General features: G+C 44.3%; 2 long non-coding RNA genes across 2 annotated transcripts; one reads left to right on the top strand and one right to left on the bottom strand.

Annotated features, from left to right (window-relative positions):
* The first annotated feature begins 14,458 nt into the window (after window positions 1-14,458).
* LOC310645410 lies at window positions 14,459-22,449 on the top strand. Its single transcript, XR_014493487.1, has 5 exons — window positions 14,459-14,526; window positions 17,944-18,001; window positions 18,189-18,380; window positions 20,802-21,449; window positions 22,256-22,449. It is a non-coding gene; the product is annotated as an uncharacterized lncRNA (long non-coding RNA).
* LOC310645411 lies at window positions 17,653-24,219 on the bottom strand. The gene is made up of 3 exons (XR_014493488.1): window positions 24,060-24,219; window positions 19,722-19,759; window positions 17,653-17,718 (listed from the first exon to the last, which is right to left on the bottom strand). It is a non-coding gene; the product is annotated as an uncharacterized lncRNA (long non-coding RNA).
* Between the last annotated feature and the right edge of the window lie 929 nt (window positions 24,220-25,148).

Here is a 25,148-nt window from a genome sequence, read left to right as displayed (position 1 = left end):
TAGGAATGAGGGGAGAAGCATAAAGACTACAGTGATCACCCCAATGGAACTTCATAAAGGTCACTCATAAATGTGAATTAATGATGTAAGTTATTTCAACAAATAATGGTAATAGTGACTAAAATCTTCATACTATTTGTTGCCCCAGCTGAGACTTGTTTGCATTTGACACTGCAATAGTCAAGACATCTGGGGAAGCACTGTTCTTTGTTGTTTATTTCAGCCAATTTGGTTAATATTTTATCTCCTGGTACTTGTTCTGTAATTTACACAGCTAAATGATGCAATTCTCATTTATATATTTTCATTTTTACAGCATTATCTTGAGACTCTATATTAGATTCTGTCTGTGAGCAGGGAATATTCTAACTGCCATATTCCCTGCATGAATTCATTCCTAATGCTAAGGGGATTGTATGCTCCTTAAATTGGTACAACTTCAGTCATATTGTCCATATTTTCTAGCTCTCAGAAAGGAAGCCAAGAATTCACACACCCCTTTCTGGACAAATTCACTTATAGAATAACAAACTCAAAATGAAATTGCTACTGTGGGGGAGGACTGTAAGAGACATGTGAAAAACAGGTCATTTCCCACTTCAGCTTCGTTTTATGTCCCATTGAACTACTGTGCATTTTGGAAAGTCTAACCTAGCCCAGAATAAGACATCAGGTCCCCCCTTCTCCAGATTAGGGGAGCCGAATACTGTGGGATGACAAACTGGGAAGTCACTGCACCACTGAGCTCAAGTTCAGAGCATTCCATGCTGAAAGCTACAGCAACTTTGTGAGGCATTTTGTGCAATGAAAAATATTACAGAGATTATCATTTTGCACATGCAAAATCAGTTGCCTCACTGCTATCTAGCTTGAAAGAAGGCTACAGTTATCAAAGAAAGATATTGATTTTTTTTAAAAAAACCTCATTTAAGCATTTTGATCATTAAGTCATGTGAAAAACATGTCTTATAAAGTCAAGTGATAACATAATCTCTCATGAAATTAATATAGTCCATTTTCTCTCTCATGGAAAGTGCCCAAGTAGGCGGTTTTGAACTTTGCTCAAATCACTGAATTGGGAGAATTAATTAAATCTTCCTATCCAGGGGCTGCATGCAGTTCTCTCACCCATCTCAGCTGAATCCATGAGACTCAAACCACATTTGTTCTGAAGAAAAAGACTTAAAATAAATGAGTCTGGATAATTCAGACACAAAATTAAAAATGCATTGCAAAAGATAGGAATGGGTTACCTGAAATTTCCGTGCCAGAGGCTTCTTTGTCTAGCTCCTTAAAACCTTCCCAAAATAATTTATAGAACTTCTTTTTGGCACACATAAAAAAGATGTAATGATATACACTGAAGTAAATATCTCCATGTAGCATTCAGTATCTACTCTGCCAGTAGCCAGCCAAACTGCCTCACTCAAGAGAAGCCGCTTCAATTTATGCCACTCCTGCAACAGGTGCTGATGACTAGCTAAACGTAAAAGAAGCTCAGGGGAGGCCAAAATGTAATTACTTCAGATAATCAAAGTGTTTGCTTGTTCAATTGATTTGTTCTTCACTAATTCGCTGAACTGAATAATAAATAATTTGTGTTCTACATGAGCATAAATCTTTTAAACATTTCCTATAACCTTTCCATAGATTCTTTTCCCCTAGGATCACATTATCCATCTTGAATTTTAGTGTCTTAAAATTTGCATTTCACACTTTATTTCTATCTGCTTAGGCTTCCAATTTTTTTTAATACATATCCAATGTACAAGATTTTTTTTCTCCTGTCAGGTACGGATTAAAGATGCTATCAGCAACATGGCTGCCCACAAATAGTCCTCTGGGTTCCTTTCCTGAGAACAAACAACAATGAATAACTGTCAATCCCAGAAGTACCTGCCAACTTCCTGGACACTATTCTTACAGCCTGATAAGAATTCAGTTCAGCAAGAAAAGTGTAGCACAGCAAGAACTGTAAATAATTGTTCAGTTAATCCAATGACAAGGACAGGATTTTCTGGAATGATCTTTAACATACAACTGTTAAATTAATTCTTTGTTTCTACATCTTATAACAGATATCAATTCAATGAAAAATGAAAACAAAAATATTTAAAAATAAACATTTAATTTCAGGCATGAAAAGAGCTACAGATGTATTTCAATTGCTGTTACAATTAAGAAAACAGACCTCTTGATTGTTCATAAAAACCTACAGTACCAAGGATTAAAGTGTAACTTGAGAGGCTCTTTTTTCCTTCATGGCTTGTCTTACAAGCTCCATGTCTTTCTGTAACAACTGCTTCAAAATCTCTTTACTTTGCTTTTTAGGATTTTCACAAAAAACACTCTTTATGGCATCAAGGACTTCCATTGACCTTTCAACAATATCTTGAGCCATCTTTTTATGTGGTGAATTTTCTGTATATTCAGTTAATTCAGGACTAAAGCCATATAATAAATTAATAAATGCTTTTAACTTTCCCATTTCTTTTTCCGTGTCTTCTGCTTTCTTTTCCAGAGACTCAGATGCAGGCAAAATGATGTCCACTTCTCTTGCAGGTGGAGCTGTTGATGGGGAAGGGGATATGTCTATCTTCACCTGTGTGGCGGGTGGAGCAGTTGATGGGGAAGGGGATATGTCTACATCCAGCTTCATTTCTGCCTCAGATGCTTCTGATGAGAGGGAAGGCAGTTCTACGTCCAGCCTCATTTCCGTTATAGGTGGAGCTGTTGATGGGGGATTAAGAAGCTCAATGTCAACTTTCATCTGCTGTTCCTTCTTCTGCAACAGTTTCCTCTCTGCCTCCCCTGCTAATTCCAGAGTATTTTTTAAGTAACCCTCTGCTTCCTCAACATACTCGTGGAGAGCTGGATCTTCCTTAACAGAGGGTGGCGCGTTCTTAATGGATTTAATTAGTGTATCAATGGCTTCTAAGATGTCTAAACCTCTAGGCTTATGATGAGCCAACTTCACTGGATGGCTTTTCTGTTGTGGCTCATTATTGTCTAGCGTCATATGTAATTTCTGTACATTCTTTAGAGATTCCACTAGACTAGCCAAGGCTCCACCTGTTAACTGATCAAAACTCTTACCTTCTCCTTTAGTGGTTGCTTCTTTTTCCACCTGGACTGAAATGGTGCCCAATGAGTTTCCTGGACCTGCATCTTCAGAAATCAGGACAACAGACTCACTGGTCTCACTCGGCAGATTTTCTGAGGGACTCGTGTTGGAATGTAGGACAACAGATGCTGTTGCATCATTTCTGAGTTTCCAAAAGGCCGTTGTAGTTGGAGTATCCATTTTCACCAAGGCAATTGTTTTGGACTTCTCACTATTTTGGGGGTTCACATTCACCCAAACAGTGTCCATTGCTACAGATGGAGAAGTTGCTACGTTGGGTGCCAAAAGAGTTGGGGGTTGTTCACTTGACAATGGAGGTTCTGTGGGGATGTTTTTTACCACATCTTGCAAAAGGTTCACAAGATCATTCAGAGTTTGCTGTTCCTTTTTTGCTGCAGTTTCACTGTTGGAAGGTACTGAAAAACAGTAAATAAAGCCATTAAGTGTATACCTTGTTTACTTTTCTTCTGTAAAAGAAACAGCTTTAATGAACATATCTGCACTGCTATATATCACAATTTGACACTGGATGACTTTGTTTTGTGGCCCAACTAGAAACCTATTTTATTTCTTCATCAACTTGTAAACTTTCTCAAACTAACTATGAATACCTATTAGCTCATTAATAACCATTCCTGGTTTAAACTGAGATGAAATTATTTTAATGCTGTTATGTTTTTATGGTTTAGTTATATATTCTGCTACCAGAAGGGCCCCTGTACTGTCAAAAAATAAAGAACATTGTCCATGCAGTCTCCTGGAGCTAAACAATCAATTTCAAAGCCTCCCCCACTTGGAAGAAAGTATGGAGAAGGACAATGACAGGAAAAAAAGTAGACTGGACTTCCGCAAGAAAAAAAGGTGTCTGTTGGTAATAGGAAATTCAGGGGAATTTAATCAGCAATTTTGTAGACCAGGCATTCTATCTAGGGAAATAGGCTGTCTCCCAGGAGCAAAGATCAAAGATATAATTGAGAGGTTTACTAAAATAATTATCTACAGATTATTATCCATTTGTTCTCTTTCATATGAGAATGAATGGTACAACAAAATACCTGAAAACAATATCAAGAGACTATGAGCAGCTAGGCATGAAAGCCAGAGATGGGAACACAGCCGGTGTTTTCATCTGTGCTCCCAACAAAGGTAAACATCCAACGAGAGAACAGAGAATTTTTAAAGTAAACCACTGCTTTAAAGGATGGTGCCACTGAGAGAACTTTGGAATCCTAAACCAGGGCTTTTCAACCGGTGGTACACGTACCATCGGTGATATTTTACCACCTAGCAGGTGATACGCAACTCATAGCCAAGTGTAGCAGGGGTATTCTGGATACAGGCAGCTGCTTTTGCCTGAGACTCAGACAGTTAAACTCCATGGAAAGGATTGCGTGCAGATCATTTAATTCATCAGGAATTCTCTAAACATCAACTCACAGTTATTGCAGAAATTCTTCTGAGGCACATTTCAAAATACATTTCATAATCTGTTTCATTGTGTGCTGTAAAAAAAGGTAATTCCCCCGTTGTATGGAGCAGAAAGCCCCGTAGCTTTCTGGCTGGAATTCATTAAAGGACAGCTCCCCTGCATGTATGCAGGAAAACCAGCTATCCCAGACAGAAGTCCCACCCAGTGGCCAATCCGAAACACAGATGTGACCAAGCAACTTAAAACTACATTTCCCAGAAGGCTATCCCTTAAGGGGACAGCTCTTAATTCCTAAAATACTACTTGTTCTAACAGCACACTCCCCGCCTGGAATTGTAAATTTCCACTATTAACTATTAACTTAAAAAAACAAAGGCATAGCATCAAACAATGCAATTATGAGGTAGATACAAATATGCATAGCTTGAGGTTCAATCTTCAAGTTTGGTCTTCCTCAACAGCAGTAACAGGTCAGTGATCAGTCAGGTGTAAAGCCTTTTAACAAAAGTCTGTGAATCACGACCTGACTCTTGTTGCTTCGTCATCTGGACTTCAACTTGATGAACTAGTCCATCAGAATCCCATGGGCCACGAGTTCTGGTGCGTGTCCTTGTCTCTCAGTAACCTTCTTCTAGGTTAGGCTCTTTGGTCTTCCATTTGTGGTGATCCTGAAGAGCAGACAAGTGCTTCCAGCACTTCCAGAAGGTGTTGGCAAGCAGTTGAACTTGTCTCCACTGTTGTTTATACATATTTTTGAGAACAAAGTTCCCTAATGGTGCTGGCCAGTCACCTGTCTTCTGGGTTAGCAGGCTGGCCAGGGTGAGAATAGTTGGATTTTCAGGATCCGAGGAAACTGGAACCAAAGGTCGAGCATTGATGATAGCTGCCACTTCCGCTATGAGGGTAGTGAGGATCTCATGTGTCAGAGTGGGTGTCTCTGTCAACATGGAATCTAAGATTTTGCGGGCTATGCCAATCATATGTTCCTCATATGGGATGCATGGGTAGGGTTAAATGTCCATACACAGTTTTTGGCATTTAGATATTTGTCAATTACTGAATTGAGGCAAGTGCCTTCATCAATCTGTAGTTCCTTGCAGGCTCCTACAAAGTTAGTTCCGCGGTCAGATCTAAATACCTTAACTGGGCCTCTGTAGGCTTGGAACCTTCTTAGAGCATTGATGAAGCAAGAAGTGTCCATGGATTCGTTGACTTCAATGTGAACAGCTTGAATGCTAAGACATGTGAAAAGGACAACCTAACATTTGCTGTTAGCGTGACCACCTCTGGTCCGACGAACAGTCACGGACCAAGGCCCAAATATGTCTAGGCCCAAGTTGATAAATGGCGGTCCGAGATTAAGGCACTTGGGTGTCAGGTCAGCCATCAGCTGGTGTTGTATCACACCTCGTTGTTTGCGACAGTGCAGGCACCAGTACAAAACAGTAGCGATGCATTTTTTGGCTCCCACGATCCAGAATCCAGCAGCTCCGATGGCACTTTCTGAGAAGTGCCTGCCTTGATGGTGGACGGTATCATGGTAGTGTTGGACCAGAAGGTGCATGACATATTGATGAGCGGGAAGGATGACAGGGTGCTTGATGTTTTGGGCTATTTTAACTTGTCTAGACACCCCTGTACTCGAAGTAAGTCATGACTATCAAAGAATGGGTTCAACTTCAGCAGTAAACGAGACCCCAGGATAGGCTTCTTAGCTTCCAGACACTCAAATACCATCTGATATGCATCTTGTTGCACATTTTGTAGAATTCCTCTCTCAGCTTGGAGATAGGGGAAGCTCATTTCACGATGCAGAAAATGAACGATCACTGCTACACCCAATACGAGAGGTCTCCATCTGGAGAAGCGTCCAAAGCGAGCCGAATCTAGGGGATGATTATGAGGCAGTTTCTCTGTCTCCTTGATCCTTGTCAACAAGAAGATGGCCGGGACAGTCATTTTTTTGTCCTGTCTGAGTGATTTGGTGGGCACCTGAGGTTGAACGTTATCATCTTGATCTGGGTCTAGAAGCTCGTGATGTTCTGGTGTCTGGACAAGCCAAGAACTCAGGACTCTTTAGCCAGATTGATTCTGCCAACTGTGATGCAGGAATGGACCGCGTAGCCTGGTCCGCTGGATTCTGATCTGTTGGCACATATTGCCACTGCTCAGGATTTGAAGATCTTCTGATCCTTTCCACTCTATTGCTTACACAGACGTAGAAGCGTCTGCTTTGGTTGTGAATGTAGCCCAACACCACCTTGCTGTCCATATAGAAGGTGGTGGAGTGTAGCTCAAGGTCTATTGTTTTTGTTATCAGGTCTGTGAGTTCTACAGCCAAAACGGCACTGCAGAGTTCCAACCTTGGTATGGTGTGACTTTGTTGTGGTGCCAGTTTTGCCCTTCCCATAGCAAAACCTAAGTAAATGTGGCTCTCCCCGCCGTAGACTCGGATATATCCTACAGCTGCTATTGCCCTTGTTGAAGCATCTGAGAAAACATGCAACTCTTTCTTCGTTGCAGCGCCAGGTGAAATGGGAACATATGTGTGCTGTACGCAGACACTTTGGAGACAACTTAGGGATCTACGTCATGTCTCCCAGTCTTGCTTCTGCTCTGGTGGAAGCGGCTCATCCCAGTCTGTGGTGCTTTGGGAGAGTGCGTGCAGAAGGAGCTTCCCCTGGACTTACAGGTGCAGCAAACCCTAGAGGGTCGAACACGCTATTTACTGTTGACAAAACTCCCCTTCTTGTGAAGATGGTGTTCTGTGCTGGAGCTCTAAAGGTGAAAACGTCTTTCTTCAAGTCCCAACACAGACTGAGACTGCCCAAGAGGGGCAACTGTGCCAAAATCGAGGTCCTGTAAACCCTTAGCATGGTCTTCAAGACTGAAGGCTTCCAACACTTCTTCACTGTTGGATGCAATTTAGCAAGGGAATGGTGAGTCACCACGTACTGATGTGCAGTTGACCTTGGCGGTCGACTCTGGGTGACCTTTGGAGCTATGCTGAGGCTCCTTGGTCGAAGGAGTAGAACTTGCTCGTTGTGACTGCTCAGAGTCTGGATGAAGGGCTCCTGGGTGCTTGTCACTCTTGTATAGGTGGCATTTCACCTTAGTTGTGCAAGCTTTGGCCATGTGTTCTGTAGACTCACAGCATTTATAGCAGACCTTGTACTCCCTGATCAAAGCTTTTCTTTCATCCAGAGACTTCTTTCCAAATTCTCTACACTTGTTCAGAGAATGTGAGGATTTATGGAATGGACAGATTAGGTCTTTATTTGTTTGCAGAGGTTTAGTTTGAGCTTTCTTTGCCAATTGCTTGTCTGAACTCTTTGTGGGTAAGGTAGTGACCTCTGTCTTATGCATGGATACAAGGGTTTTTCCCTTTGCAGTTTCCAATGGTGCTGTATAGGGGTTGTAGTTATTAGGAGCACGATTAATGGCTTCTCGTTGATCCTCATAGGCATTGCTTCCAAGAGTAGGGGCATGTGCTGAAAACAGCTGATAAGTTTTCTTCAGAGTACTTACTGATGAGGGTATCTTCCCATGACCCAGTCAGGGGTTGTTCTTCTTGCTGCCGATCCATTTTCGAATCACCTTGAAGGTTTGGTCGGAGTTCCTCTGCCTTTGCATTGAGCTTAGGAATCATGGCTTCTTGTGTGCCCACCTGCTGAGGAGTCTTCGTTGTTGCAGATGAGCTAATCTGATTAGCCCTTGCTTCTTGGTTTTTTGGGGTGAGTTTTACAGATCCAAGGGGGAGGTCTCATGATTCAGATGCTTTGATGTCAGCTTTCTGACTGGTTTGCACATCTGGTGGTTGAGATTCCCCTCCTTGTTCACTTGGTTTCGGGAGATTTGTGGTCAACCACGTCGCTCCTTCCTGCTCATGTCGTAGCGTGTTCTGGTTATCCATGTAGGCCTTGACGTGGCTGTATGAGCTTCCACTTTCTGTCCTTCCAAAATTGTTCAGGAAGGTAGTGCCTTCACTCTCCGCCTGTAAAGCCCTTGTTGCTATTTCTGCTGCCTCCTGTTTGCGCTGTAAAAACTCAAGGCTGGCCTGAGCTTTGGCCATTTCTTCCCTTTGCAGTTGCTCTGCTTCTGCCACACGTAGAGCTGCTGCAGCCTGAGCTTTGGCCATTTCTTCCCTTTGCAGTTGCTCTGCTTTTGCCACACATAGAGCTGCTTTGGCCACTGCAGCTTTGATTTGTGCTTGTGCCGCTTGAGCAGCAAGGCTCTCTGCCCTTGAGACTCAGAATGAATGACTGTGACGAGAAAATGCTTTAGAAGGATGGGAGGAGTCTGAGACATAAGATTGCTGTGACATGCTGGTACATGCTTCAGACTGTTGTGACTTGGGACGAAAGGACGAGGCTTTCTTAGAGAAGAGGAAGCTACATGTGACTGCTGGGATGGCGCATGCGAATGATGGTTCACTTCGGACTCGGCCTTCTCAATCGGTGTGTCCTTTGCCTGAAGATACGCTTGGAACAGGTCTTTACTACTTTGTAAGAACTTCTCATGCTTTTTGTTTATCAGCTTGAGGTATTGTATTTCCTCTTTGAATGTTGGATCTCCTAGCTGCGACTGGATGTCTATGAGGCAGCATTTATAACCTGTCCATTGAATGAAAAGCCTTTCCATATCCTCTTCCAATGAGCCAATGCGCTCGGGAGAAAGCTCATCTTTGGAAGCGTCGCAGAGTTTCTGCAGCCTCTCCCAGGATTTTTCATGACTTTGGTACAGCCTATCCCAATCCTCCATCAGGCTCAAGCGCATGGCTTCAGTAGGCTTTCTTTGTTGCCTCAAGACATGCGGTTTCTGAGATGTTTCTGCCTTTTCTAAATTTTGGACATCAGGTTCTGCACACAAGTTGAGGTTAGTTGGTTGGACCAGCCCTTCTAGCCCATTTAGAAGACTCTGCCATGACTAGGGAAAATTTCCTGAAGTCAGTGAATTTCACTCTTTGACCACCAGGGTGCGTTGTTTGTGGTAAAGAATTCAGAAAAATTTACTCTTTGAACACCAGGGAACCCTGTATGCGGGTAACATAAATACAAGCTTGTTGTTTGCAGATTAGCCACCAGAGGGTGCTGCACCTAGACTACACTTGGAAACAATGGTGGCTGCTGGTTCCCCTCTGATAAGGATTGCCAGCTGGGATGATGGCTTCAGTTAAACATAGGGTTGGATTCATTTATCTCCCTGTAACATTTCAATCCCCTTCATGGATTACTGCCTTGTCGTGGCGAAGGGGCTTGCATAATTCAATGAAGCTATGAGCTATGCTGTGCAGGGCCACCCAAGATGGAAAGGTCATAGCAGAGTTCTGACAAAACGTGATCCACTGGAGAAGGAAATGGCAACCCACTCCAGTATCTTTGCCATGAAAACCCTATGGACAGTACTAAAAGGCAAAAGGATATGACGCTGGAAGATGAGCCCCTCAGGTCAGAAGGCGTCCAATATGCTACTGGGGAAGAGCAGAGGGCTAGTACTAGTAGCGCCAGAAAGAATGAAGTGACTGGGCCAAAGCCGAAAGGACGCTCAGCTGTGGATGTGTCTGGTGGTGAAAGAAAAGTCCAAATGCTGTAAAGATTTTTTCTCCATAGGGACCTGGAATGTAAGATCCATGAATCAAGGAAAGCTGGACGTGGACAAACAAGAGATGACAAGACTGAACATCGACATTTTAGGTATCAGCGAATTAAAATGGACAGGAATGGGTGAATTTAATTCAGATGACCATCAGGTATACTACTGCGGGCAAGAATCCCTCAGAAGAAATGGAGTAGCCTTCACAGTCAACAAAAGAGTAGGAAAAGCAATACTGGGATACAATCCTCAAAATGACAGAATGATCTCAGTTCAAATCCAAGGCTAACCATTCAATATCACAGTAGTCCAAGTCTATGCCCCAACCACCAGTGCTGAAGAGGATGAAATTGACCGGTTCTATGAAGCCCTACAGCACCTTATAGAACTAACACCCAAAAATGATGTCCTTATCATCATGAGGGATTGGAATGCTAAAGTAGGGAGCCAAAAGATAACCGGAATAACAGGCAAGTTTGGCCTTGGAGTACAAAATGAAGCAGGGCACAGGCTGATAGAATTTTGTCAAGAGAATACGATGGTCATAGCAAACACTCTTTTCCAACAACCCAAGAGACGGCTCTACACATGGACATCACCAGACGGTCAACACAGAAATCAGATTGACTATATGCTCTGCAGCCAAAGATGGAGAAGCTCTATACAGTCAGTAAAAACAAGACCAGGAGCTGACTGTGGCTCAGACCATGAGCTTCTCGTTGCAAAGTTTAGGCTTAAACTGAAGAAAGTAGGGAAAAGCGCTAGGCCACTCAGGTATGAATTAAATCATATCCCTGTTGAATATACAGTAGAGGTGACAAATAGATTTAAGGAATTAGATCTGATAGACAGAGTGACTGAAAAACTATGGACAGAGGTTCGCAACATTGTACAAGAGGTAGCAACTAAAACCATCCCAAAGAAAAAGAAATGCAAGAAAGCAAAATGGCTGTCTGAGGAAGCTTTGCAAATAGCTGAGGAAAGGAGGGAAGTGATAGGCAAGGGAGAGAAAAAAAGATACACCCAATTGAATGCAGAATTCCAGAGAATAGCTAGAAGAGATAAGAATGCCTTCTTAAATGAACAGTGCAAAGAAATAGAAGAAAACAATAGAATAGGGAGGACCAAAGATCTTTTCAAGAAAATTGGAGAGATGAAGGGAACGTTTAATGCAAAAATGGGCATGATAAAGGACCAAAATGGCAGGGACCTAACAGAAGCAGAAGAGATTAAGAAGAGATGGCAAAATTACGCAGAACTATACAAGAATGAGCTTAACGTCCCTGATAATCACAATGAGGTGGTCACTGACCTCGAGCCAGACATCCTAGAATGTGAAGTGAAGTAGGCCTTAGAAACACTGAGCAACAACAAAGCTAGTGGAGGTGAGAGTATTCCAGCTGAGCTATTCAAAATCTTAAAAGACGATGCAGTAAAAGTGCTACACTCAATTTGCCAGCAAATTTGGAAAACTCAACAGTGGCCACAGGATTGGAAAAGATCAGTTTACATTCCAATTCCAAAGAAAGGCAGTTCCATCTCTCTCTATGGGGGGTGAGTTATTACCCCCCGTAGATAAGGCTCGCAACTTGGGAGTTCTCCTAGATTCACAGCTTTCTTTAGAAGATCATATAGTAACTGTGACTAGGGGGGCCTTCGCCCAGGTTCGCCTGGTGCGCCAGTTGCGGCCCTATCTAGACCAGGATGCCTTGCGTACAGTCACTCATGCGCTCGTGACCTCTCGGTTAGACTACTGCAACGCTCTCTACATGGTGCTGCCCTTGAGGACCTCTCGGAGGCTCCAACTGGTGCAGAATGCAGCTGCGCGAGTTGTGTTGGGGGTCTCCCGATACTCCCATATTACACCTCTGCTCCGTGAACTGCATTGGCTTCCGGTTACCTTCCGGGTGAGATTCAAGATACTGGTAATGACCTACAAAACCCTACATGGCATGGGTCCGGAATACCTTAGGGAGCACATGTGCTTCCCTCTGCCCAGTGTGCTCCCACAGAGAGGGCCTCCTTAGGGTGCCAATGGTCGGAGAATGCCGTCTGGTGGCCCCCAGGGGGAGGGCGTTCTCTGTAGGTGCGCCTGACCTTTGGAACCGTTTACCGGTTGAGCTCCGGATGGCTCCCGACCTTCGCTCCTTCCAACGTGATCTAAAAACCTATTTGTTTGAACAAGCTGGCCTGGTCTGATGGGTTTGGGTTTTAATTATTGTTTTAATGTAATTTATTTTTACATTTGGACACTAGGGTTTAATTTGTTTTTAATTTTGTATTTTGGTTATTTTGGTATTTATGGCCCTGTTCACCGCCCTGAGTCCTTCGGGAGAAGGGCGGTATACAAATTAAATAAAATAAATAAATTAAATAAATAAAGAATGTTCAAACTATCGCACCATTGCACTCATTTCTCATGCTAGTAAAGTTATGCTTAAAATCCTAAAAGCTAGACTCCAGCAGTATGTGGATCGAGAACTACCAGAAGTACAGGCAGGATTTCGAAGAGGCAGAGGAACTAGAGATCAAATTGCCAACATACGCTGGATCATGGAGAAAGCTAGAGAGTTCCAGAAAAACATCTACTTTTGCTTCATTGACTATGCTAAAGCCTTGGATTGTGTGGATCATAACAAACTGTGGCAAGTTCTTAAAGAGATGGGCGTACCAGACCATCTTATTTGTCTCTTGAGAAACCTATATGTGGGCCAAGAAGCAACAGTGAGAACTGGACACGGAACCACTGATTGGTTCAAAATTGGGAAAGGAGTCCGGCAAGGCTGTATACTGTCGCCCTGCCTATTTAACTTATATGCAGAGCACACCATGAGAAAGGCAGGGCTAGATGAATCAAAAGTTGGAATTAAGATTGCTGGAAGAAACATTAACAACCTAAGATATGCAGATGATACCACTCTAATGACAGAAAGTGAAGAGGAACTAAAGAGCCTCTTGTTGCGAGTGAAGAAGGAGAGTGCAAAACTTGGGTTGAAACTAAACATTAAGAAAACCAAGATCATGGCATCTGGCCCTCTCAATTCCTGGCAAATAGATGGGGAATAAATGGAGGTAGTGACAGATTTTATTTTCCTGGGCTCCAAGATCACTGAAGATGGGGACTGTAACCAAGAAATTAAAAGACGCTTGCTCCTGGGGAGGAAAGCCATGGCAAATCTAGACAGCACACTAAAAAGCAGAGACATCACCCTGTCAACAAAAGTGCGTATAGTCAAGGCTGTGGTCTTCCCAGTTGCAATGTACGGCAGTGAAAGTTGGACCATAAGAAAGGCTGAGCGCCAAAGAGTTGAGGCCTTTGAACTATGGTGCTGGAGAAGACTCCTGCGAGTCCCTTGGACTGCAAAGCGATCAAACCGGTCAGTTCTAGAGGAGATCAACCCTGACTGCTCTTTAGAAGGCCAGATCCTGAAGCTAAAACTCAAATACTTTGGCCACCTAAGCAGAGTCTCTGTTTGAGCAGGTAATTAGCTTTTCTTTCTTGGGAGGTGGTTTTATCTCTTTTAACTTAGAGCAAAGATGCAATCCACTGTTGGGAAGGCAATATCTCTCTTTTTTTACTGTTCTGGATACAGGCAGCTGCTTTTGCCTGAGACTCAGACAGTTAAAACTCCACAGAAAGGATTACATGCAGATAATTCATCAGGAATTCTCTAAACATTAACCCACAGTTATTACAGAAATTCTTCTGAGGCACATTTCAAAATACATTTCATAATCTAATGCAGGGGTCTTCAAACTTGGCACTTTAACGACTTGTGGACTTCAATTCCCAGAATTCCTCAGCCAGGCACACTGGCTGAGTAATTTTGGGAGTTGAAGTCTACAAGTCATAAAAGGGCCAAGTTTGAAGACCCCTGATCTAATGGTAACAACATGGCAATTTCCCCATGTTGTACAGAGCAGCAGAAATTAAAGGACAGCCCCCCTACAGGTATGCAGGAAAACCAGCTATCCCAGACAGAAGTCCCACCCAGTGGCCAATCCGAAACACAGATGTGACCAAGCAACTTAAAACTACATTTCCCAGAAGGCTACCCCTTAAAGGGACAGTTCTTAATTCCTAAAATTCTACTTGCTCTAACAGCACAGGGGGAAAGAACCAGCTAAAGCGGTGCCACACAGACTTGGAGATCAGCTGGAGCTGCAGAGCTTGGCAGAAGCCCCAGGATCGGCACACGTGGCAACATAATAATTGGAGCTTACAGCACACCCAGAAGAGAAAAGGAGGAGGAGGGCGGAGAGAAGGTATAAAAGGGGCAGGTTTTGGCAGGAGAGGGAGACAAAGAGCGAGAAGCTAAGAGGTTTTTCTTAGCAAAGCTGTGAGGAGAGAGAGAGAGAGCGACGTGATTTTGGAGGAAGGGTGAGCGAGCGAGCGGCATTTTTTTGGAAGGGCGAGTGGGGTGTTTTCGAAAGGGTGAGCGAGCAGCATGTTTTCGGGGGAAGGGTGAGAGTGTGAGCGAGCTGGGCAGGAGCCCCAGGATCAGCGTGCGGTTCTGTAGGGCTATGGGGACTCGGCAGAAGCCCCCAGATTGGTGTGTGCAGCTACAGCTGATCTGCTGAACCCCCCAGAAGCGCCAATCAGCTGGAGCCCAGCGCTGATCCTGGTTCTTCAGCTGAGCCCCCCAGAAGTGTCGATCAGCTGGAGCCCGGCACTGATTCTGGCGCTTCCTCTGAGCCGCCCAGAAGTGTGGATCAGCTGTCAGGGCTCAGCAGAAGTGCCAGAATCAGGGAAGGAAGGAAGGAAGGAAGGAAGGAGATGGGAATGAGGAGGGAGGCAGAGTGGAAGGAAAAAAGGAAAACACCCCCCCCATGGTAACCACAATGCTAATGCGGGTCTCAATGAAACTGAGTTTGACACCCATGATATAAAAGGTTGTTAAGTGAATCTGGTTTCCCCATTGACTTTGCTTGTCAAAAGGGGGTCACATGACCTTGAGACCCTGCAGTCATCATAAATATGAATCAATTGTCAAGCACCAGAATGTAAATCACATGACCCTGGGAATGCTGAAACTGTCATAAGTGTGAAAAATGGTCATAAGTCACTTTTTTCAGTGCCGTTGTAAGTTCAAACAGTCACTAAGCGAACTGTTGTAAGTCGTGGACTACCTGCACTTTATCCTTTTTTTCCTTTTTTTGGAGTCATCAAATTTTTGACCCCTTGCTAGGCGACTGGTGGTAGTCGGATGTTGCCATATCCTAAAAGTGGTACAATGGGTGAAAAGGTTGAAAAGCCCCGGACTAGAAGACTTCCAGGGTCCCTTCCAGCTCTATTCTGATTGATTGAATGGTTGTGGGAATTGAGTATGTCTAATAAAAAGAGAAGGACTAGGGATGTCATGACAGCAGTCTTTCAATACTTGAGAGACTATCACATAGAATAGGTGCTTGATCCATTCCCCAAAGCACCTGAAGGCAGGTCAAGAAACAATGGATGGAAACTAATCAAGGAGAGGAACAACCTGGAATTAAGGAGAAACTTCCTAACAGTGAGGACAATCAACCAGTGGAACAGCTTGCCGTCAGAGGTTGTGGGTGCTTCCTCACTGGAGTTTTTAAGAAAAGAATGGACAGTTGCTTGTCTGAGATGGTATAGGTTCTCCTGGTTGAGCAGGGGTTGGACTAGAACAGGGCTCCCCAACCCCTGGTCTGTGTACCAGTACTGGGCCGCAGTATGCCAGCAACTGGGCAGCACAAACAAGCAAAGCCCCATCTGCAAGATGCAGGCAGCACACAAAACCAGGCCCCCTCCGGTCCGTGGAAAAACCCACTCCACAGAACCGGTCCCTGGCGCCCAAAAGGTTGGGGATCTCTGGACTAGAAGAGTCTCTTCCAACTCTATTATGCCATATTCCTTATTCTTGAACTAACCTGCAAAATAAATCGAGGCTTTCAGCAGCAGAAATAGATGATGGGCAGAGGCACGCTGCTAGGGAATGGCAGAAAAAAATCTTTTATTTCTTGAAAGACAGGAAAGATAGGCATGAACCGGGGAAAGGAAAGTGGGCAAGTATGGCTGGCAGCAGTTGGTACATTTACCAAATGTGATGGCCTCAATGATTTTATGATTCCAACTTGGGAGGTCTGGTTATTCTCTTTTCCAAAAGATTCACTTCCTGATGTGCAACTCTGCAGTTCAACAGAATCCCACCCCCTTCTCTTAGTCTTCTTTGGGTTGAGATCCTGCCAGGATTCCATAAACAGTCCTCAGCAGTCTGGCTCCATGTTGCCCTCATTCAGTTTTGTTTCCTGACAAATCCCCGAAGCCTCTTCACACAATGCTTTTGCTGACTACATGCACCACGGACCAAACTAGTCCTGTGCTTAACCGTTCCATGGACTAGGTGCAAAACAAGGCACAGTGAGGTAGTGCCAGGACCAAACCTACCAAGGAGTTCACAAGAAAAGCATTTCATAGACTGATAAGCCAGTTTCTCATACAGCCTGTTTTTTGCACCCATGATTAATGAACGATCAGTGTGTTATAAAAGCATTACACAACTGCTGCTTAAGCATGGACTGTTCTGTCCTAGACTACATGAGTCCTTGTTAACTCACAAAGACTAACCCCTCTTCCAACAAGTAGGCTGGAAACACAGGAAAAACAAATCCTTTTTAATATTATTTACAGACCTGCAAAATGTCCCCAAAGCAAAGGCAAACAGAACACGATTTAAATGGAGAAATGTTCACAGGTAAGGCAATCAGAACATGATCCCATGAAACTTGAGTCCTTTGCAAACGGTTGCCTCCCTCTGTCCTGCTCTTGTTACCTGTCGGCGTTTGCGAGCGTCTATGATGTCTTCCAGCTGTGAGTACTCAGAGTCTGACTCAGCTTCCTAGCACAGCTGGGTCTCAGCCTGAGCACAAATGGAAGGACCAGGCTCTTCAACAAATTGTAAGTCCTGGAGCTCATCAAAGCCTTCCTCTGACTCTGATGGCTCTCCAGGCCCCTCCTCCTCCTCCTCTGATTCCCCGGACTCAGCTGCCGGGTACACTGGCTGGCAAGAAATCACAACATGGACATGTCATGGCAGAGCACAGCACAGCACAGGTACCTGGTCTCCATCACAGGGAGCAGTATATGTTTACTCCTTTAAATGTTTTATCTTTTTAAAGCTTGTGATGATCACACTAGCTTTCTCTTTCTTGGAAATCTATCATGGGTAGATTTGTAGATACCTGGCGGGTATCTACATTTGCATTTAAATTTGAGGAAGCCATAACACTGGTGCATCCCTTATGTCCAGAGTTCTCTTTTTCCTCACCTCCAGAAACATACTACAAGGTAAGTGTATGTATTAAACATGAATAATGACCATGTAATAAACTTAACTTGTGCAAAGGCTGAAGGAAGGAACCCAAAAAGCTAGTGCAATGACCACCGGTGCCAGTTGAGACAACATAAAGCTGTTCTGAGAAGACTTTAAAATGACAGTGCATCACATCACTTTGAACACATAATGGGAGAAAAAAAATTCTTACGCTGGACTTCAATAGTGTCTTTTCCTTCCGATACAATCTCTTCAGCTGCAGTTGGCTGCACAGATATCTGTTGAAGAGGGAAATATGAATCATTTCACTATGGCAATTAGCTTTTTATCTTTTGTTGCATGCTTAAATGGTTAAAAAAAACTGCCAGGAGAATATATTTAATCCTGAAGCTAAGAGTCCAAAAACTTTTGAACACTTACCTCACAAACTGAATCTCTAGCAACTTGAAGGTGTAAAAACAATCAGATTGATAGATTCTCAAGCATGTTTTTTTCCTGCACAGGCCCATCTGCAATTGGGAGGAAGGAGCTTCCGTTTCAGGCCCAGTGGCCCCCAAGCTGGTAAGGATTCTACACCCTTATCAATAAAATTATTTTAAGGATGCACCCCCAATATATGTTACCAATTAATCTTACAAATGTAGTACTGTACTGACATATTACAACCCTAAGATAGAAATTAAAGATGAGTTTTAAAGGATTAGATAAATCTAAGTCAATATTCTAATATTTCCCTCCCACGCAACAGTGGATCGTCTTGTGCCTCTCCCGGGGTTCAGGCAGCCCATTTTGGGAAGCACAGCTCTAGCTCCATCTGAAAGAGAGACCGTCACAAGGCCGGAAGTCATCAACTCTACATCCAGGGAAGCTCTCGCTTCGCCCCCCAGGCCCTCTGACGCAGCTGCCTGGGGTTAGGGTATTTTCAGGGGGAGGATTACAGGTAGGCCTTGATTTACAACCATTCACATTTACAATAGCACTGAAGAAAAACTGACTTATGACCAGTTCTCACACTTATGACTTCGGGTGTTTGGCAGCTGGCCTGTGTTTACAATGGCTGCAGGGTTCTTCTAAATTACAGATTGGAGTTACTGGGTCAATTTCCAATTCCTGAAAATTATGGAACATTTTGGAGCCAGATCATTATGATTGTGATTTGATAAGGAGTTTCCAAGGCCAGCTCCAATTTCTTTCAATACTGGTACAAAGGAATCCATCTCCCACAGGTGGAATGGTTATAATACATATGCTCACAGTTGGTCCGGATGGACCTTTATCAATACCAATAGCACTTAGACTTATTCATAGCCCTTTCTAAGCAGTTTAGAGTGTCAGCATATTCTCCAAACAATCTGGGTCCTCATTTTACCAACCTCAGAAGGATGGAAGGGTGAGTCAACCTTGAGCCGGTCAAAATCGAATTACTGGCAGTAGGCAGAGCCAGCCTGCAATGCTGCATTCTAACCAGTAGGGCACCAGGGCTCATTTTCCTGTCCACACTGGGATGATGCACCTTTTTTTTGGATCAGGGTTCCTCAGTTCATCCAACCTCTATCTTGTCTGGATTAAGCTCGTGGAGATTTGACTCTTTAATTATTTTAGATACCAGTTCAGAACTTTTGCTATTTCTCAGAGATACACAGCATGAAGTTCAAATGCCCAGGTGAGCTAATCCAATCACCTCTGTTATAAAGTACAATGAATCCAAATGAACCACATGGTACCTCTTAACTGGAAATTCCTCAATCACTACTTTGAGAAACAATGTCCCAAATTCATCCCTTCAAGGTGGCCTGGAAGAATTGCATGGCTGAAAGCTTCAAAAACAGCCGAGTGGCTAGGTCAAGCATTCTGGCTCATTTCTTGAGACAACTCATGAATTTTCAGCAACGTGTTTAGGTCTCCTACAGCAGAATGGATTCCGGGAATTGGTTTCACCGGAAAGCCTGACACATTCCCCATCTCATAATCTACACTCACACACACACATTCTCCCATAATGTTATTAGAGTAGAATCATTTTAGCCTTAACATTGCTTGTTTAGTTTTATCTATTGTGTGAAACCAGGTGTTGTGATTTCTAAGTTATAATTTAAGGCTTACTATCAATAAGCTATGTCTTAGTCAGTGCAATGGGTGAAGGACGCCTGTATGGGGAATGCACGCTTGGTTGCATGTGAAAAAGAGAATATTCATATTTTCTGTCTGGATCAGAAGTGATTTAAGAAATTTACGATATCAGAAATACAACTTATTTCCTGTATCTTGAAACTATCATTACCTCCACTACTTTAACATTTTCATAACGGTGTGTCACACCTAAAAAAACCCAGAAAAAGTAAAAAACAACAACAAAAAGAGTTAGTCACACAGTATAGCAATTGATTTTCATTTCATTTTATATGACAGTTATTTTTTCAGTTTATTTAAAATCATGAATAATGTTTTGTATCTATGGCCACCATCCCTTTGAAATAACTTGAACAAATCCATATGTAAAGTTAGGGAAGTCTTCTAATATAATTCCACTGAGTTACAATCTTGGCCAAGCAATGATAGCCATGTTAGGGGAGTGGCTAAGCCGCTCTTTCAAAACAAACTCAGCCAATAAAAACTGATCTCAAAAAGCTGACCAGGGTTGAAACTAGTCTGCATTTAGATGAGAACCAAACCACTTCACTCCTAATGCAAGAAAGTGAACCAGATGGATATAGTTCCTTCCCAGCAGTCAAGTTTCATTCCCAAGAAGAAACAACATAGAATGAATTTATCTTCTTCCCTTCCCAATTTGGAAGGGAAAACATTGAATGAAGATTTTCATGAAAATTAAAGAAATTAAAATCCAGCAGTCAACCACAACATCAAAAGTAGGGTGTGTTTTCCCACATCTTCATCGAATATGAAAAGCACCCTGAACAAGCACGCTTTGCAGTATTAGGTGAAGCTATAACGTGCATATAAAAAACAGCTACAAGACTGTAGTAAAAAAAACCCTGAGGAACAGCTAATGTAAAGAGAAACTTATTCTGAAAGTGGGTGAAAAAGGCAAAACAAAGAGCCTCTGGGAATAAAAGAAATTAAGAATTAAGTGATGTTGGGATAAAACAGAAGTGAAAGGAGTATTTTCAAGTTTTGAATGGGAATGATTAAGGAGAGTGGGAGAATGAAATTGAAAAGAAAATGTTAGTGATTGCAGCCTTGTTTCAAACAGCTTTGGGAATGTTTGGTGGTAGGAAATGCTGAGGTCGAAGCGCTCAATGTGTGTCAATGTGATGGCTTGCAAATTTATCTATGAATTATAGCACACACCATTAAGCACATATTTCATTTTAATCTGAATAATTTTTCAATGTACTTGCAGAAAAAAGTTCCATCTAGTAGGATTTAATCTTCACAAAGCAGCAAGACCACTGTTGTTTGAATATCATTTGTTAATTAGATCTCACAGGACAGAAGAATCCACCATCTTTCTCAAAGATTGTCATGAAGACTGCTGTCCTCATTCCTTTTCCTCATCATGCTGGTTTTCAGGAAAGGCACCAGCCTGATTTTTGCAGAGAACCTTTGAATGGAGAGGCAACAAGGGACCCTACCTATTATAGACTGGATGTTGTGGCTCTTCTTTAAGGCCATGTTGGTTTGTTTTGCTTAGTTTGCATTAATGTTGTGATTTTATTTTCTGTTGTAGACTGCTTTGAGCCTTGTTGTATTGAGTAGCATATAAAGTGGTAAATATATAAAAATACCAAAAGCAGCAAGGGAGGATGCAAAATTGTACCTCTGTGATGTGTGCCTTGGGAAAGTGATGAGAAAAAAATTGGGCAGTCTGGTTTTATACTGGACAGGACAATGAGAGACAGACAAGGGCTTTGCATTTTGGTAGAGGATTGAGAAATGTAAGATTGTAAGAAGTTTATAATGCATCTGTTCATTTAGAAAAAAGCATCTAATAGTGAACTATGGAATGTTTTATATGACCAGGGAGTTGATAGCTGGCTACTGAATTGAAGTTACTACCCCGTTGATAGGGCCCGCAACCTGGGTGTCCTCCTAGACTCGCAGCTCTCCCTGGAAGATCACATAGGAGCTGTGACCAAGGGGGCCTTCTCCCGGGTTCGACTAGTTCACCAATTACGGCCTTATCTGGACCTGGATGCCTTACGTACAGTCACCCATGCCCTTGTGACCTCTTGCCTAGACTACTGTAACGCTCTCTACATGGGGCTGCCCTTGAGATCCACTCGGAAGCTTCAACTGGTGCAAAGTGCAGCGGCACGGACACTCTTGGGAGCCTCCCGATACTCCCATATCACACCTCTCCTCCGTGCGCTGCACTGGCTTCCAGTTGCCTTCCGGGTGAAGTTCAAGGTGCTAACAATGACATACAAAGCCCTACATGGCATGGGTCCGGACTACCTACGGGAGCACCTTCTGCCAATGTCAGCACCCCACCGTCCTGTGCGCTCCCACAGAGAGGGCCTCCTCAGGGTGCCACCGCTCAAGGAATGTCGGCTGGTGGCCCCCAGGGGGAGGGCATTCTCAGTGGGTGCGCCAGCCCTCTGGAACTGCTTGCCAACCGAAATCCGGATGGCCCCTGACCTCCGCACCTTCCGGCGCGACTTAAAAACTTACCTGTTCCAGCAGTCCGGCCTGGCTTGATAGCTCTAATTGGGGTCCCAGTTTGTTTTTACTATTGTTTTTCACTATTGTTCAATCTGTATACCTACCTTACTCTGTACACCGCCCCGAGTCCCTCGGGAGAAGGGCGGTTTATAAAAACAAACAAATAAATAAATAAATAAATACTGAATGCAGTAAGTGATGTAGGATGGAAATCAAACATGACTGAGAATAAAATAAATGCTTAGCATGTTTCAGCCTTATGTGGGAAGTAAGAAAAAAGATGTGTGATGTTTCACTGAATTATAGACATATTAAATAATATTAAATACTATTTATGGTCACATTTGGGTCATGAATGTATATAGATTTCTGTACACAGAAATGCTGCTGGTGGCAAAGAACAAGATGTAAGAGAAACATGGTAATATGTGGTGTTCTATAAGGAATAGTTTATTTTTGTATGTTTGTATCCTGTCTTCCTTATTTTTAAAAATAACTCAAGGTGGTGAATATATCCAAAACACACCATGCATCCAGTTTTGATCAACTGGATCAACAGGATACTGAGCCTCTGGAAAGAATGCAGAGAAGAGCAACAAAGATGATTAGGGTTCTGGAGGCTAAAATATATGAAGAACGGTTGCAGGAACTGCGTATGTCTAGTCTTCTGAAAAGAAAGACTACTGGAGACATGACAGCAGAGTTCCAATATTTGAGGGGCCACCACAAACAAGAGGGGGTCAACCTATTTTCCAAAGCACCTGAGGGGAGGACAAGAACTAGTGGAATTTAATCAAAGAGAGATCCAACCTAGAATTAAAGAGAAATTTCCTATCAGTGAGAACAATTAGTGAAATGGCTTGCCTCCAGAGGTTTGGACTAGAACAGAGGTCCCGAACCTTTGGGGCACCAGGGATGTGGAGAGTGGACTGGAGGGGCGGGGCAGTTTTGTGTGCTGCCTGCATCTCATGGATGCTGCTTTGCTTGTTTGTGCGGACCAGTTGCTGGTCCACCGACCGGGTGTTGGGAACCCCTGGACTAGAAAACCTTCCTATCCTATCCTATCCTATCCTATCCTATCCTATCCTATCCTATCCTATCCTATCCTATCCTAATTCTATTCTAATTATTCCATTCTATTTCATTCTTATTCTTCTCTGTACTTTTTAGTCTCACCACAACAGCACCTTGTGAGGTGGAATGGGAATGGGAAAAATGAAATGGTAGAAATCACTTTTTTGCAGGAAAATGGGAGTTGTGTACATTAGGAGAAAAATTAAGTAACTGGTGCTATTTGAAATTGGGTTCTTAAAAACCCAGGAAGAAACCCAGAGTCAAGAATGGACGAATACAGACTGAAAACAAAAATAAGTCAGTTGTACAAGGAAGTACACTGAAGTGGCCTGGCGATGGAGGAACGATGGAGGATCTAAGTGATGAACAAATAGAGAAAGGAGGAAGGCAGGCAGGCAGGCTGCAACTGCAAACATCAGGACAGCCGTTAGACGGCCGCAGCGCCCCCCCCCCCTCCGGCCTGCGATCGGGCTCTCCGCCGCCCAGAGTGGATTGCGAGTCCGGACGAGCCCGGGGAAGCTGCGCTGGGACGGAGCTGAGGAGATCGCGAGAGGCCAGCAACTCAGCCACGAGCCCGGGGCGGCCTTGCGAAGGCAGGAACGGCCGCCAAGTCTCAGGGAAGCCGTGTGTGTGTGTGGGGGGGGGCTCCGTGGCCTCTTTCCTCGCCTCCTCCGGCCGGCCTCTCCCGTTACCGGCTACCGACCAGGCCGAGGGCGCCAGGAGGCGCCGCTCTCCGCCCTCCCGCCGGGCAGCCACCCAGGGCCCGTCCGCGGTGCCGCTAGGGAAGCCCCGGCGAGGGCGCGCGCGGGCCTCCGGCTCTTCCCCGGGAGCCCCGGCCCCTCCGCGGGGAGGGCCGCGGGGGCCATGGCCGCCCTGGACGGGAGCGGCCGCAGAAGCAGCTCCCCGCCGTCCCGCCACTCACTCGGGTGCGGGGTCGCCCGCGGGAGGAAGCTCAGTAACACCCCCGGGAGGAGCAGCAGCAGCCCCGCCGCCGGGAAGCCGCCGCCCGGCCGCCGCCCTCGCCCCGCCGCCATCTCCTCGGGCGGCTGGGCCGACTGCACAATCGCCGCCGCCGCCGCCGCCCCCGCCTCGGAACCCGCGCCACGCCCGGCCCGCCCCCCGGGCCCCTCCGCCGGCCAGTCGCTTTAGCTGCCCGGCGAGGAGGGCGTCTCTCCCGGCGCGCCGCGGCTTTCTTAAGCGCCCGCCTCCCTCCGAGAATTTGCTCGGGGTGCCCGCATCTGCGGGGCTGCGAAGGGCTCCCCACCCGCCCTTCCGAGCCGCCCCGGAGGCAGCAGGAGCCGCTGTTCCCCTTGAGGCTAGGGAGGGCAGGCCGGAGGAAGGCCGCGATGCTGAACCCAAGCCAGGCCCGAGGAGCCGCTTCGCTTCCTTCCAGGTGACGGGAGGGTTAGCTTCGCCTCCCGGTGCCTTCCACTCCGTGATCAAAATATCACCCGCGTTCAAACCGCTTTCCAATTAGACTCTTGCCACCCACTGTCCCTTTACACAACCAGTTTACTTATTGCGTAAAATGACATGGCTGTGAAAGTGTACGCTTGATTATACAATTCCCCCTCCCCATGATTACGTTGCACTTTTGAATGACACAATAAACTTTAATCTAACCAGCTTGGCGAGGGATATGTACTTAAGAAATTAATATCACAGTACAAGTCTTAAGGCATAATTTCTCAGACACAACAATTTTTTAGACACAGCAAAGCACCGTACAAAATGTACTAACATTAGAGGCCTGCACCTTAAAAAGGCTGCCACAAGTTGGTTTAACCAGATTCTCTGGCTACCAAAGAGAATATGCATCACACCCAAATGCCAAAAATAACAACAGCATTGCTCAGCAGTATAGTTTAATGGCTAGTTTCACTTGTAAATCATTGTTTTCATTATAATGAAGCAAGCCATAGTATGGTTCACATATAAATCATACTTTCAAAATCAGAAAGGCTCATTAGATTATCCTATAAGTATATATACAACACATGCTGAGCTACCT

Source organism: Vipera ursinii (assembly GCF_947247035.1).
Source record: "Vipera ursinii genome assembly, chromosome: 11".
Classification (NCBI taxonomy): domain Eukaryota; kingdom Metazoa; phylum Chordata; class Lepidosauria; order Squamata; family Viperidae; genus Vipera; species Vipera ursinii.
The sequence above is the reverse complement of the archived record's forward strand: the minus strand, read 5'-3'. Positions and strand labels throughout refer to the sequence as shown.